This window comes from Schistocerca cancellata, chromosome 3 (genome assembly GCF_023864275.1).
Source record: "Schistocerca cancellata isolate TAMUIC-IGC-003103 chromosome 3, iqSchCanc2.1, whole genome shotgun sequence".
Taxonomy (NCBI): domain Eukaryota; kingdom Metazoa; phylum Arthropoda; class Insecta; order Orthoptera; family Acrididae; genus Schistocerca; species Schistocerca cancellata.
In genome coordinates this window covers 721,900,578-721,916,587 of record NC_064628.1, presented here as the reverse complement: position 1 = coordinate 721,916,587, position 16,010 = coordinate 721,900,578, and positions in this window count along the sequence as shown.

Genomic DNA, 16,010 nt, shown 5'->3' with positions numbered 1-16,010 from the left:
GTCTTGGCGTGCATCCGTGCGTCGCTGCGGTCCGGTCCCAGGTCGACGGGCACGTGCACCTTCCGCCGACCACTGGCGACAACATCGATGTACTGTGGAGACCTCACGCCCCACGTGTTGAGCAATTCGGCGGTACGTCCACCCGGCCTCCCGCATGCCCACTATACGCCCTCGCTCAAAGTCCGTCAACTGCACATACGGTTCACGTCCACGCTGTCGCGGCATGCTACCAGTGTTAAAGACTGCGATGGAGCTCCGTATGCCACGCCAAACTGGCTGACACTGACGGCGGCGGTGCACAAATGCTGCACAGCTAGCGCCATTCGACGGCCAACACCTCGGTTCCTGGTGTGTCCGCTGTGCCGTGCGTGTGATCATTGCTTGTACAGCCCTCTCGCAGTGTCCGGAGCAAGTATGGTGGGTCTGACACACCGGTGTCAATGTGTTCTTTTTTCCATTTCCAGGAGTGTAGTTTTGCTCATACAAATGCGAGCGTCTAGAGATATTCACTGTCATGATGGCAACGAGTTAGAGGTCAAACCTCCACTCACCACCATCGACAATACAAATTGGTGCGAGAGGAATGGTGATGTTCCCTATAACGACTCTTTCTTACAGGCAGTTTTTTCTCAGTATGTACTCCAGCCAAAATATGACCTTCATTTTTATCGTTTACGCTATTGTTCTTTCCTTTGTTTTATTCGTCTTTGTTACACACGTTTTTTGCTTAAATAAAGACATTTTTGGCTTCCTTCAGTCGGATTCATAGAATACAACTACCATAACGTGATAATATAGAGAGAAACAAAAGTCGCAGACTGTTTTAGAAAAAAATGTTACAGACGGAAGGGGTCTAGGGCAGGGAAATAGATCACAGTCGAAGTGAGCCGAGAAGAGAGAAAGGAAACACAGTGAAAGGAAAAAACAATACTCTAGGGGAAAGGAAAGTAAGGGACGTATACTGCGCAGATGCTGCCACATGGATCGTTAAAACACTCAGTTTTATGTCACGTCAAGAACTACTAATAACCAGACATTTTTCCATGGGAACGGTCGTTATGAGGCAATTTGAAGCTGCTGTAATATGCTATATGGCAGCCCTCCTACTTTGGCGTCAATAACAAAAACAAAAACACTTACGACATACACTTCAGAAAAAACAGAAGACCTTGAACGACTAGTGACTGAACTTTCATCTTTACGGGACACGTACATTAGTCTCATCTGCGGAAATGACTAGCATTTCTGTTACCTCAGTTCAAATTGGTTCAAATGGCTCTGAGCACCATGGGACTTAACATGAAAGGTCATCACTCCCCTAGACTTAGAACTACTTAAACCTAACTAACCTAAGGACATCACACACATCCATAGCCGAGGCAGGATTCGAACCCACCTCAGTTCAGCATATGTCTTGTAGCCTAGTAGGCCCAGCGTCTGCGATGGCATCGACGAAAGCGAATTGCGTCCTGTTGTATAGCCGTACATGCTGCATTCGCCTGATTCCAAGGTTCATCTATGGTGGTCGGCATTGGGTCACAGCACTGCACCTGTCGTTTCACCATATCCCACACATTTTCGATTGGCGACAATCCTGGTGATCTGGCGGGCCAGGGCGAAAGGTTTACATCCTGTGACACCAAGAACGCACGTGTAAGCGCAGCAACATGTGGTCGTGCATTGTCTTGCTGAAGAATGGCGTCTGGGGGGGTTGCACAGAAAGAGTATGGCTACGGATCGCAGGATGACATTCACATACGTTACACTGGTCACAGTATTCTGGACTCGCACCAGCTGTGATTTTTGTATTCAATACCACCCCACAACGTAAGGGCCTGAGTTGGCGCTGTATGTCTTGTGTGAATGCAGTCACTGTGAAGGCTCTCTCCCCGCCTGCAGCGAACCAAAATGCGGCCATCATTTTCAAACCAACAGAACATGGATTCATCCGAAAACACGATCTGATGCCATTGCTCTCCGTAATGATGTCGTTCCATACACCATTGCCGTATTGCATGTTTCCGCACATTCGTGAAACGTAGGCGGAGAAGTATGCACGTAACAAACGCGACGTACTGTGACCCCCAACAGTGTACGAAAACTGTTCCACCTATGTGCATAGCTGATCAGGACCCAGATCCGTCCTACAGTACCGTTCGGATGAGGTGTCAATCTTCTCGAGGGGTTGTCTGGCTGGTGCGATCTGACCCATGCCGTGTTCTACGGCCTTCCGTGAACCATTCTGCGCACACAGGATGGCTGCCGAAACGCTTTGTCCCACACGAACAGCAGTTTCCCTGATGGAAGCATCACATTCTCTCATGCCAATAAAAAACGTCTCTCCTTCAAATTCACTGATTTTACGGTACGGTTCGCGCATACGTCTGCGAGGAGTTCTTCACGTCTGCTCAAGTCACACTGATCCATTACCTTCTGGTTATAGCGACAAGAAGAGCCGCAGGGGCATTTTACCGGTAGATGGTGTTGCGTCACGATGTCGAGGTTGACCTCGAACCCGCGGGCGGACATATTTCAAATGCTAGTTATTTCTGCATAATACTCTGATGTCTTGCGAATATGAACGTTTTATCTCTATTCGTTCAAGCTGTTCTGCTTTTCTGGACAAAGTGTATTTGCTCAGCCACAATATTATTGCATCTGCGAGTGAGGTTACTTCTGTCGACTTACCCCGAGTGAGTTCGTAATCTTAACTGATAGTCATGGGCAGCTGACAAAGCATTGACCCTGCGATGCGTTTTCCTTAGTCCCCGCTGTACTTGTTAACCGTGACGTCACTGCGTTTTTCCGGTAACGGGCAAGTGTAATAATATCGTGTCTGAGGAGTATTTAGTGTGAAATTTATGAGAGAAGTATCTCAGCCCTTCGAAATATACACAGGATTGCGGAAAGATGATGGCCAGCCCGGAATTCTTTTTAAATGTATTCTAGAAAAAAGTGCGGATTGGAATGAAAAACTGGATGAATATAAGATTTCAGCAATAATATTTGGAAAAGGAAACAAATATAATGAAATGAACTATCTCGCGTTTGGAGGTGACTACTGCTCTTTCCGAAGATGTGACAAAACATGGCTCTGAACACTATGGGACTTAACATCTGAGGTCATCAATCCCCTAGAACTTAGAACTACTTAAACCTAACTAAGCTAAGGACATCACACTCATCCATGCCCGAGGCAGGATTCGAACCTGAGACCGTAGCGGTCGCGCGGTTCCAGACTGAAGCGCCTAGAACCGCTCGACCACTCCGACCGGCAAGATGTGACATCTGCTGTAATACAAATTAATCTTTAAGAAATAGCCAGAAGTATCGGCTTAAGAATTTCTGCAGAAAAAAACAAACATTACAAATGCTGCCTTCTTGTAGAAATAGCAAACCGCAATCAGTTGCTAATTGGAAAGTTTAGTAAAAAGCCTTTATCACGGTTTCAACGTTTACAAGAATCTGTTCTTCAGAAGGAAATATGGGCAACTGCATTACTTATTGTGGCAGAGGTACGCTAAAACATAACCAAACATGTAATCCAGTTGTCTATATTTCGTTTTGAGGAAAGCGTTTTTGTAAACATTAAAATAATGGTAAAGGAGTTTTGATAAACAATACAATTTGCAGCTGATTTGGTGTTTACTATAAGAAGATTTCATTCTACGGCTGCTGCTCCAGCCATGTACAAAATTTTATAACATTAAAAATGCACATAAGTTTCTGAAGCGGATATTGGCCATTATTGGAAATAATGCAAGAAGTTGATTTGGAAAATCTGCTATACAGGAAAGTGTACATAAAATAGGGAAAACATCTGGCATAACAAAAGACCTCTACCATAAAAATTGTTTGCCTAAAAATGGAAAAATTAATTATTACAACACAGTTGTGATGGCAGAATGTTTACATGCAAGCGAATGTCTAGCTTTAAACTGTAATTTAGATCAATTAGAAATATTAGGAACGCGAATAATTATAAAAATATTAAATTCACGAAAACAGTTGAAGGTTGGAAAATACGTAGCAACTGAGAAATTTATCGAAACTTTTTTTTACATTTATATCGAATGCGAGACGATGTTAACCAAAAAAGAAGTCAACAACAAGTTGGATCCACGACTTAAAAAAGGAAATAGAAAAAATAATATAAAAGTTGAAGAAAGATCTGACAGAGGAGTTTGTAGGTAAAAAGCATTGAATATGGGAGGATTAGAAGGAGGGAAAATAAGAAAAAAAACTGATCTGAAGTGATCAGAAGACAGGAAGAAAAAATATAGTGACCAAGTGAAAGATTACAGGGAAGATTGGAAAGGGAAACGAATAAGGAATTGAAAATGGTACATGGTCCTTAGACAGCCCATCAGAGAGGGGAGTAAAAGAAAAACGATGATACATCATTCTGTATGCTACCGTCAAAGGGTAAATATTTTTGTAGAATTCATTAAGCATGGTGCTCAGTCTGCGTTCCCTGCTAATATATGAAGTGAACGCTGGATCCTGAAACGTTGGAGCTGACAGTTTCACCAGCTGGACTATTTTGCATTTCGTGATCTGACTGTCATTAGCCGCAGCACTTATATAGTACCGACGAATCGTGCAAAAAGCAGAGGAATATTGATTAACTTCCTGTCAAGTAGGAAGTGTGTCCTCGAGAAAACGTCCCTTCGTCGTAACATGAACTGAGCAGCTAAGTTACGCTGACCCATCCCCGGACGTATCTTTGTAGGCTGCCTGTTGCGTTTTGATTGGACGCGACCGCTATGGACCGGACGCGGCCGCCTTCGGTTCGGTGTGCTCCCCCTCCCCTAGTGTGTGTAACAGCGTGCGGCTGAAATAACCGCCGCCTGTAAACACGAGGGCGCGATCCCGTTGCATTTATCCTTCCTGGAGCCGAACGACAAACACGAGACCCTAGCGGAGATACTTGTTCCTGCAGCTCAGCCTCCCCTCTGTTTGCAACGCGATCGGAACAAATTCACCCAGTAACTAGCAGCTCCTGTTTGTTGACTTAACTTACTACTCAAGTAACTCCCAAATGAGTTAAACACACGGAACTGGACCCAGTTTAATAATTGATTAAAAACAGTCATTAAATTTAATTCATTCATTATTATTTCGTCATGAAACGTTTTCTTTTTCTTGATGGAGGTAATCAACATCACATTACAACACCTGCTATTTTTTTTTTTTTCCTCCACCGTGTTGTCTAAGACATCCAGATATTATATGACTTCCACGGGTGACTTCATCCATCGAGGACACGCCACGTGGATGTCCGTGGTGACAAATATTTCTTATCGTACCGCATATGAATCTTACTTCCGTTTCAGTTCGCGAATTGGGAGTACGCCTATGCGTACAATTTCTGCGGGAGAAACACATCGGTGACAGGGGAAGGGGGGTTGGGGGAGTGAGCAACGTTAGTAGCTTCTGATCTGGAAGACGTTTCTCGAAGTTTTATAAGCGGGTTCTCGCAGTATTTACCGCTCGTTTCTTCGTGATTTAATTACCGATCTCGGTACATCTTACCGAGATCCGCACTTCCAATCCTCTAGCGGTGTTGAAGGGAGAGGCTGTGGCAGTTTCTACGGAAAAATAGGAGTAAATACAAATGCCACTGAATGTCGAGATCGGTTCTTCGGCCGTGTTCGGATGACCAAATTGATTAAGACGACTAAGCTGAAATCTGGGGCCATGCATCAATTTTCATTGTCACGACATAGTTATCATAAATCTGATTAAGCATTTCAAAACGAATTTCACTGATACCATGCCTCTGCATTTCATTGAATTCGTTGCGAGACGATGGGCTCATAAGTTGACAAATGGTTTTGTACTAAACGAATATTAGTTGAACAAAACACAGTAGGTTTTCTTTTGATCCTCAAATATGAAACTGCTCTAGAGAAATATGCTGGAAAAACTATTACAAACAGTAATCCTTGTTTCGCAAATAAGCTGATTTTAGCTGTATGTGAACTTTTCTTTTTATATACAGGAGCACGGCCGGTTTCGTGATAACAGATCCCATCTTCAGGTGTGCATCTACAAGACAGCACACATACAATCGAAATTGTGATAAAAACCGTATATCTATCATAGTAATGTACCGGGTGATCAAAAAGTCAGTAAAAATTTGAAAATTGAATAAATCACGGAATAATGTAGATAGAGACGTACAAATAGACACACATGCTTGGAATGACATGGGGTTTTATTAGAACCAAAAAAATACAAACGTACAAAAAAGGTCCGACAGATGGCGCTTCATCTGATCAGTATAGCAATAAATAACAAAGTAAGACAAAGCAAAGATGATGTTCTTTACAGGTAATGCTCAATATATCCCCCATCACTCCTCAACAATAGCTGTAGTCGAGGAATAATGTTGTGAACAGCACTGTAAAGCATGCCCGGAGTTATGGTGAGGCAATGGCGTCGGATGTTGTCTTTCAGCATCCATAGAGATGTTGGTCGATCACGATACACTTGCGACTTCAGGTAACCCCAAAGTCAATAATCGCACGGACTGAGGTCTGGGGACCTGGGAGGCCAAGCATGACGAAAGTGGCGGCTGAGCACACGATCATCGCCAAACGATGCGCGAAAGAGATCTTTCACGCGTCTAGCAATACTTCGTTTTTTTTTTTTTTGGTTCTAATAGAACCCCACGCATTCCAAGCACGTGTGTCAATTTTTACCTCTCTATCTACATTATTCCGTGGTTTATTAAGTTTTCAAATTTATACTGACTTTTTGATCACCCGGTATGCACTATGACAACCAGTATGAAATACTCTCACGTCAGTAAAAGACCAGGCACGTGATACGGGAAGGAGGGAAAATCAACCTTTTCAAAATAAAATTCTGTTATCCGCTACATGCCGGTATCATCGTTCAAATTGACCACCTGCAAAACTGACGTGCCAAAAGAGCGTTTAGCTACAATGAAAAGAGAAAAAAGAAAAACAACGAAAAAAGGTAAAAAGCCCCAGCTCGTAACGTTGAAAGCCGACGATTAAGAACCCTCACTTCATATCATGAAGCGGAGGTCAGCAACATCTACATCTACATCCATACGCCGCAAGCCACCTGACGGTGTGTGGCGGAGGTTACCCTGAGTACCTCTATCGGTTCTCCCTTCTATTCCAGTCTCGTATTGTTCGTGGAAAGAAGGATTGTCGGTATGTTTCTGTGCGGGCTCTAATCTCTCTGATTTTATCCTCATGGTCTCTTCACGAGATATACGTAAGAGGGAGCAATGTACTGCTTGACTCTTCGGTGAAGGTATGTTCTCGAAACCTTAACAAAAGCCCGTACCGAGCTACTGAGCGTCTCTCCTGCAGAGTCTTCCACTGGAGTTTATCTATCATCTCCGTAACGCTTTCGCGATTACTAAATGATCCTGTAACGAAGGCGCTGCTCTCCGTTGGATCTTCTCTATCTCTTCTATCAACCCTATCTGGTACGGATCCCACACTGCTGAGCAGTATTCAAGCAGTGGGCGAACAAGCGTACTGTAACCTACTTCCTTTGTTTTCGGATTGCATTTCTTAGGATTCTTCCAATGAATCTCAGTCTGGCATCTGCTCTACCGACGCTCAACTTTATGTGATCATTCCACTTTAAATCACTCCTAATACGTACTCCCAGATAATTTATGGAATTTACTGCTTCCAGTTGCTGACCTGCTATTTTGTAGCTAAATGATAAGGGATCTATCTTTCTATGTATTCGCAGCACATTACACTTGTCTACATTGAGATTGAATTGCCAATCCCTGCACCATGCGTCAATTCGCTGCAGATCCTCCTGCATTTCAGTACAATTTTCCATTGTTACAACCCTCCAACCCTCGAATGCCTGATTATTGATCTTGGGCTTGTTTTGTGCTCTTGCGTCTGGTCTGTTTGCTTTTAATGATTTTTTATGCTAAGTATTTTATACTGGGCGTACTGTAACGGGGGCGTCAGTCATTACCGTGATGCTTGAATACGTGTGAAAATGATTGTGGGGGCGCTATGATTGTGGTGGCGCTAATGCCTTTCGTGACACACACACGAGCACGTTGGGTATCAGCGTGGCGCTGCATGGCGAGGCGTTTGGAGGATTGCTGACTGACGCTTCCTGGTATGACGTGAGTTTTCTTAATCATTGGATTTCAGCATTACTAGCTGTGGCTTTTTACCCTTTTTTGTTTTTCTTTATTTTTCTCTTTTTATTGTAGATAAACACGTTTTTATCACGTCAGTTTTTTAACTGGGCAATTTGAACTTTGACGCCCAGTTTGTTGCGGGTTGCAATATTTTTTATGGAAAAGGATGCGTACCCCTCCTTCCCGTATCATTGGTTTAACGTTTTACTGACGTGAGAGTATTTCATTCTGGTTGTCATCCTGCATAGCTTACTAGGATAGGTATACGGTTTTTATCATACTGCCGACTGTGTATTTCCTGTCTTGTAGATGTACACCTGAAGATGTGATCTGATATCACGAAACCGGTCGGGCTCCTTTAAATACAAAGAAAAGTTCACATACAGCTGAAAGCTGTTTATTTATGAAACATTAAAAAGGATCTATTTCTAAAAACGCACAAAGGACATCAAGCAGCCTCTGTCAGCTGCTACCATCTGTCGAAGCATATACGAAGTCTTCCAGATATATGTGAATAGCACTGTGCCAGGCGTCAATCACATGCAAGCCGAAACATGATTCGTCTAGAAAAATGAGGCAGTTGAGGTGCTCTACGCATTGCGGTTAATATCTCCTTGCCTGCAGAGAACTGTCAGTTTTATGGACAGGATTTAAAAAATACTGCTCCACATTCTGCGTGATTATGGAGCAGTTTCCCTCCAGATTATTCTTTCTCAAACCGCCCAAGAAAGAACAACGTTGTAGTCCTCAAGTAGTTCACTTCATAGGGACGTGAAACACGCCGGTGATCTCGTCTGCATGGAACTGTCAGCTTTATGGACAGAATTTAGCAAATACTGCTCCACATTCTATGAGATTATCCAGCTGTTTCCTTCCAGATAATTCTTACTCAAACCGTCCAAGAAAGAACATCGTTGTAGTCCTCAAGCAGTTCACCTCATACGTGCGTGGAACACGCCAGTGACCCGGTCCACCATTTTAAGCTTGTCAGCCATCGATTGATTGACTGTTTACTGTAACCAGGGAGACAAAACAACAGCGGTCCCAGCCCCCCTGTTGCCACCACTGAAACTAAGTTCATTGTGCAGTATCTCTTGCTATGATTCTAGAAAAGTCAACCAGTTTCCTTAAATAGAAGTAAGAGTTCCTTTACTAGACCTCTCTCAGGAAAAATTCCTTCACGGATTAATGGCCCAATACTTTGTATCTTTTGGCGTTCAGTGCTTTGTACTGGAATACTAAAAGTGACGTGATTTCATCCCTTGTCCACATACTCTGTCATTGAAGCTTGTCAGCCATGGATTGATTGTTTAATTTAACCAGGGAGATACAAAAGCTCCTTTCTCTGCGCCTATTGTGTTTAGGTGTTTAATGACGTTTCCATGGACAGTAATTAGACCTACAATGAGTTTAATCTCCCTTTAGTTCAAGCCCAGCTTTCGGCATCATTTATTTGCCATGTTTTGTTAATCAGTTTTAGTCCAATATTCTACGCAGTTTAGATTTTTACGTCGCATTAGTAGTGGTTAAGACATGTTCCGATCCAACAAACGAAGTCATCGTCCCGGCCCTGGCTAGCTGTCAGCTTGTTCGTTTCCTCCAATTCCTGATTAGCCAGGAACGTAAAGCGGGCCATGTTGCTTTTCGCTAGCCTCACGGGGGTTTCATGGAATTCTACAACGATGTTTCATCTCATTGTGGGGGCTGATAGAGATATCAGATTGTTTGAATTAATGTAGTTGCTGCAGCCATTGCAACATCTACGTAGGCTCTCCTCTACGCGTTCTCTGATAGTGTATATCTCCGGCTGCAATACCATATCAAACTTCCTTAAAAAGACCCTTTTCTCCAGTCGAGGCTGCACCCAGTACATTTGCTGCAGCATCTCCGCCTGTTTTCCACTCGAAACTAAACAGCTACACTTGTGACGCCAGTCTCATATATCTCCGGCTGCAATACCATATCAAACTTCCTTAAAAAGACCCTTTTCTCCAGTCGAGGCTGCACCCAGTACATTTGCTGCAGCATCTCCGCCTGTTTTCCACTCGAAACTAAACAGCTACACTTGTGACGCCAGTCTCATATTGACAGAGGTCTTTTATGGGTCGCTAAATTCGAAGCACACTAGGCGACGATAAACGTGCAGAATAAGCCACTTAGCTTCACGAGATGTTTAATTATTTCCTTTGGAGAAACAAATGCGTTTAACACCAGATTGTAAGGAATATTGAAAATACACTACTGACCATTAAAATTGCTACACCAAGAAGAAATGCAGATGATAAACGGGTATTCATTGGACAAATATATTATACTAGAACTGACATCTGATTACATTTTCACGCAATTTGGGTGCATAGATCCTGAGAAATCAGTACCCAGAACAACCACCCCCGGCCAAAATAGCGGCCTTGATACGCCTGGGCATTGAGTCAAACAGAGCTTGGATGGCGTGTACAGGTACAGCTGCCCATGCAGCTTCAACACTATACCACAGTTCATCAACAGTAGTGACTGGCGTATTGTGACGAGCCACTTGCTCGGCCACCATTCACCAGACGTTTTCAGTTGGTGAGAGATCTGGAAAATGTGCTGGCCAGGGCAGCAGTCGAACATTTTCTGTATCCAGAAAGGCCCGTAAAGGACCTGCAATTGCGGTCGTGCATTATCCTCCTGAAATGTAGGGTTTCGCAGGGTTCGAATGAATGGTAGGGCCACGGGTCTAATACATCTGAAATTCAACGTCCACTGTTCAAAGTGTCGTCAATGCGAAAAAGAGGTTACCGAGACATGTAACCAATGGCATCCCATACCGTCACGCCGGGTGATACGCCAGTATGGCGATGACGAATACACGCTTCCAATGTGCTTTCACCGCTATGTCGCCAAACACGGATGCGATCATCATGATGCTGTAAACAGAACCTGGATTCATCCGAAAAAATGACGTTTTGCCATTCGTGCACCCAGGTTCGTCGTCGAGTACACCATCACAGGCGCTCCTGTCTGTGATGCTGCGTCAAGGGTAACCGCAGCCATGGTCTCCGAGCTGATAGTCCATGCTGCTGCAAACATCGTCGAACTGTTGGTGCAGATGTTTGTTGTCTTGCAAACGTCCCCATCTGTTGACTCAGGGATCGAGACGTGGTTGCACGATCCGTTACAGCCATGCGGATAAGATGCCTGTCATCTCGACTGCTGGTGATACGAGGCCGTTGGGATCCAGCACGGCGTTCCGTATTACCCTCCTGAACCCACCCATTCCATATTCTGCTAACAGTCACTGGATCTCGACCAACGCGAGCAGCAATGTCGCGATACGATAAACCGCAATCGCGATAGGCTACAATCCGACCTTTATCAAAGTCGGAAACGTGATGGTACACATTTCTCCTCCTTACACGAGGCATCGCAACAACGTTTTACCAGGCAACGCCGGTCAACTGCTGTTGGTGCATGAGAAATTGGTTGGAAACTTTCCTAATGTCAGCACGTTGTAGGTGTCGCCACCGGCGCCAACCTTGTGTGAATGCTCTGAAAAGCTAATCATTTGCATATCACAGAATCTTCTTGCTGTCGGTTAAATTTCGCGTCTGTAGCACGCCATCTTCGTGGTGTAGCAATTTTAATGGCCAGTAGTGTATTTCAATACCAAAAGGTTAGATTGCCTGTTTCCTTGAGAAGTTGGATCTTTACCGACGCAGGGCTGAAGCTGGCATTTCAGTATACCCACAGACGATAATGGTACTCGATGTGGGCAATGAAAAATGCTCGTTAACAGTCAGTGCGTTACTGCATCTTCATCATGCCGTTTTGGAGAGGCTATCGAAGTGATTAGCACAGGGCATATCACTGGGAGTTACCCACCGACGAAGATCGTTCGCAGGATCTCGGCTGATGTCGAATCACATTCTTGATCTAGTTTTCCAGTAACGGCCTCAGAAATTTTGAAATTTGTTCCTGAAAATCATGATAAGTGTAACAGGTATAGATGTACTTGTTAAAGTGGCATATGAATATTTGTGCCGAACCAGGACTCGAACCCATATTTTCCGCTTATCGCGAACTATTTTATTACCGCTTAGGCTATCCGAGAACGCTCTCCAGACCGACCCAAACTTCCATATGTCACACGCCTATCTATTTCTTCTTAGAAATGTTGAGAACCACTGAACCTCAAGATACGACGAGCTGATAAGGAACAGCACCATCCCAGTTCAACAGAAAAACAACAAAAATCATGTTTTAGGAGGACCAAGAGCTGCTGACGAAATAAGTCCTTACTCATTATCGTTTTGGATCAGCTTATCATGTCAGGTATTATAAATTACTAATATTTATCATAAGTTCTTGGCAGTTATGAAATATGACTTTTCCAATTACTTACTAGCTAATGGACACGGTATGCGTAAAACATGTTGAAACAGCGGATGCTTCGAACATAAACATCAGCAGGTGGGGATCATTATTGTTCTCCTAAATTAGCGCCAAAGCATAATCCTGAAGCAGTAAAGGTTTACTGAAAACACATTCAGAATTGCTTCATCCTCGTATGCTATCTGAGAGCTTTATATTGTACAACACACTAATGAAAGATCCACTATAGACGAGGGAAGGTTTGTGTAAATAACGATATAAGAAGAAGCCTCAGAATGTTAGGACGTGTGTTAAGGCAACACAGAACAGTGTTACAGAGGGTTTAATTATTAAAATGGTTCAAATGGCTCTTCGCGCTATGGGACTTAACTTCTGAGGTCACCAGTCCACTAGAACTTAGAACTACTTTAACCTAACTAACTTAAGGACATCACAAACATCCATGCTTGAGGCAGGATTCGAACCTGTCACGCGGTTCCAGACTGTAGCGCCTAGTACCACTCAGCCACAACGGCCGGCCTTTAAATATGAAACACTGTGGGGAAGGAGTCTAGTGTAATGTCGTGGGTCCCAGGATCGTTCACAGCCACTGCTTAAATTTTGAGTAAAAGTCAACAATGGCGGCCGAAGATTTCCACTACAAGAGTCCAAACTCGTTCTGTCAACCACCTTGACAACGAAATCGGATGCTGGATTGCAAGGCTTACCCAGGAGAACAGTTAGACTTAACTCACAATTTATTAATGATGAACAGCAGAAAGATTATGTCCGCAATTCCTGTGGAGGGAAATGTCCATTTGTGCTCCTTTTTTTAAGAAAGTAGATCATAAAATTATTATTTACTGGGTCTGTAGACAGAAAACGTTTCTGCAGTGCAGCTAGAAACTAGATATTAAACAAAATGAGCAAATATATATATATATATATATATATATATATATATATATATATATATATAAAAAGTAAGGCATGAAACGTCATTCAATACCCATATGGCATCTCCTAAGGCAGTAAAAAATCTGTCAACTAGAAAGACAATAGATGTAAAGTGTTTCTCATCATTTCATTAGGCATTTCAGTAAATATCAGAAATTACAAGCTCCAAAGTGTAATCATATGTTTTCAAGTATGAGCACGTCGTATTTGCAATGCTTTCTACAAAGAAATGTCAATAGCGAGGTTAATGGCCTCTCCTTTTTTCTTGTTGTGCCTGTGAAAGGCACGGCTTTTTTTCCAGACGACTGTCGCATAGCTGGGCGTCTACAGCGAATTACGTCAAAGTCACTGAGATTTCTTACTGAAATATTTACGCCAGCAGTTTCCGCTACAGTGACAGTCTCATATAAAAAAATTTCACAGGGCGAAAAATTACAGCAGAAATGCGTTCTAAGGACATTCCTAAAAGTTTGTGACTGCACAAGTGGTGGTTTATGGACTTGCTATATTATCCACACGTCTCTTCGATGATGAGTGTGCACCCGCAAAGTCGCAGCAGATGGCTGCTGTCCATCTCTACAAGGGCTACAGTGGGTCTGCACCTGTAGTGGCCCACCAATACCATAATCTCTACAAGAAATACTGTGCGTCTGGTATGTGATGACCTACCTACCAATATTCTTCAAAACTTCGACTGACTGCTTTGGGTTTGCTCCGTTGTGGCCCATTAACTGTATACATGTCAAGAGTCAGCATTGTCTTTCCGTTGGAAGGACAGCACTACTTCTTCAAGACTGCACAGAAATCCACTGCTTCCGTGTGCATTTTCTTTTACTGATCAGACTTTGTGCAAAGTAATTACTTCTGTGATCAATAACCAGGACTGTCTTTATGAGAACAATTTTTGCTTTTGACCATCAGTATATCAATAAGTGTGTGCATTTGATATCTTTGTTATTGTAATTATGAAAAACTTTTTCAAATCTGTATTGGGCACTGTCCAAAACAATTTGTAAAATATTTTGTGGGGAGCATGGGGACTATGTAAGTAGGCTGTTCAGGTTTTCATGTTGGTAACGCCACGTAGCGCTCTGTATGAAAATCACTGACTGTGCTGTGTGCAATCTGTGGCTGCTTGGCGTTGTTGGAATATTCGCTTGTGTAGTGTTGGGCAGTTGGAGGTGAATAGCGCGTAGCGTTTTGCAGTTGGAGGTGAGCCGCCAGCAGTGGTGGATGTGGGGAGAGAGATGGCAGAATTTTGAGAACGGACGATCTGGACCTGTGTCCATCAGAAAAAGGAAATTTGTAAGACTGGATGTCATGAACTTTTGAACACTATTAAGGTTTGTTCTCTATCAAAATCTTTCATTTGCTAACTATATGCCAATCAGTAGTTATTGCCTTCAGTAGTTAGAATCTTTTATTTAGCTGGCAGTACTGGCACTCGCTGTATTGCAGTAGTTCGAGTAACGAAGGTTTTTTGTGAGGTAAGTGATTGTGTGTCAGTTTAGTGTTGATCAGAATAAGTAAAGAGAGAAATGTCTGAATACGTTCAGTTTTGCTCAGCTGTTTGAAAAACAAATAACGTAAGAGGTTTACCAGCACAGTCATTCATAAATTTTTCTAAGGGGACGTTTCAGAAGGACAGTGAGAAAGGGGGGAGAGGAGGAGGAGACAGACTGAAGATGTACAAGAAGCAGCAGGTAATAATAAGAATGGAAGATCAAGAAGTAAGTGCTCTGGTTAAAAAGGCTGTAAGACAGAGATGCAGTCATCTTCCTCTATTGTTCAATCTATTCGTCGAGGAGGCAATGACTGAAACTAAGGATGAAAATTCCGATTGCAAATATGTCATTGACAAGATTCGCTGATACCTTTTCTATCCTCAGTGAAAGTGAAAAAAGGTTTGTTTTTGATTCATCAGTCTTCTTGCTGGTTTGATGTGGCTTGCCACGAATTCATCTCCTGCACCACTCTCTTCATCTCAGAGTAGCACTTGCATTTTGTGTCTTCAATTTTTGTTGGACGTATTCCAATCTCTGTCTCAGTTTTTACCCTCAAGAGTTATTTTTAGTATCATAGTGGTTATTCCCTGATATCTTAACATCACTATGTTCCTTCTTCTTGTTATTGTTTTCCATATGTTTCTTTCTTCGCTGCCGGCCGATGTGACCGAGCGGTTCTAGGCGCTTCAGTCTGGAACCACGCTGCTGCTATGGTCGCATGTTCGAATCCTGTCTCGGGCATGGATGTGTGTGAAGTCCTTAGGTTAGTTAGGTTTAAGTAGTTCTAAGTCCAGGAGACTGATGACCTCAGATGTCCCGTAGTGCTTAGAGCCATTTGAACCATCTTTCATCGCTGAGTCTGCGGAGAACCTCCTCATTCAGTATCTTACCAGTATACCTGTTTTGAAGCATCCTTCTGTTGCAACACATATCAAAACTTCAGTTCTCTTTTCTTCCGGATTTCTCACTGTCCATTATTCCCTGTACTTCAAATGCACACTCTCAGCAGTTTAATTCTCAAAGTAAGGCCT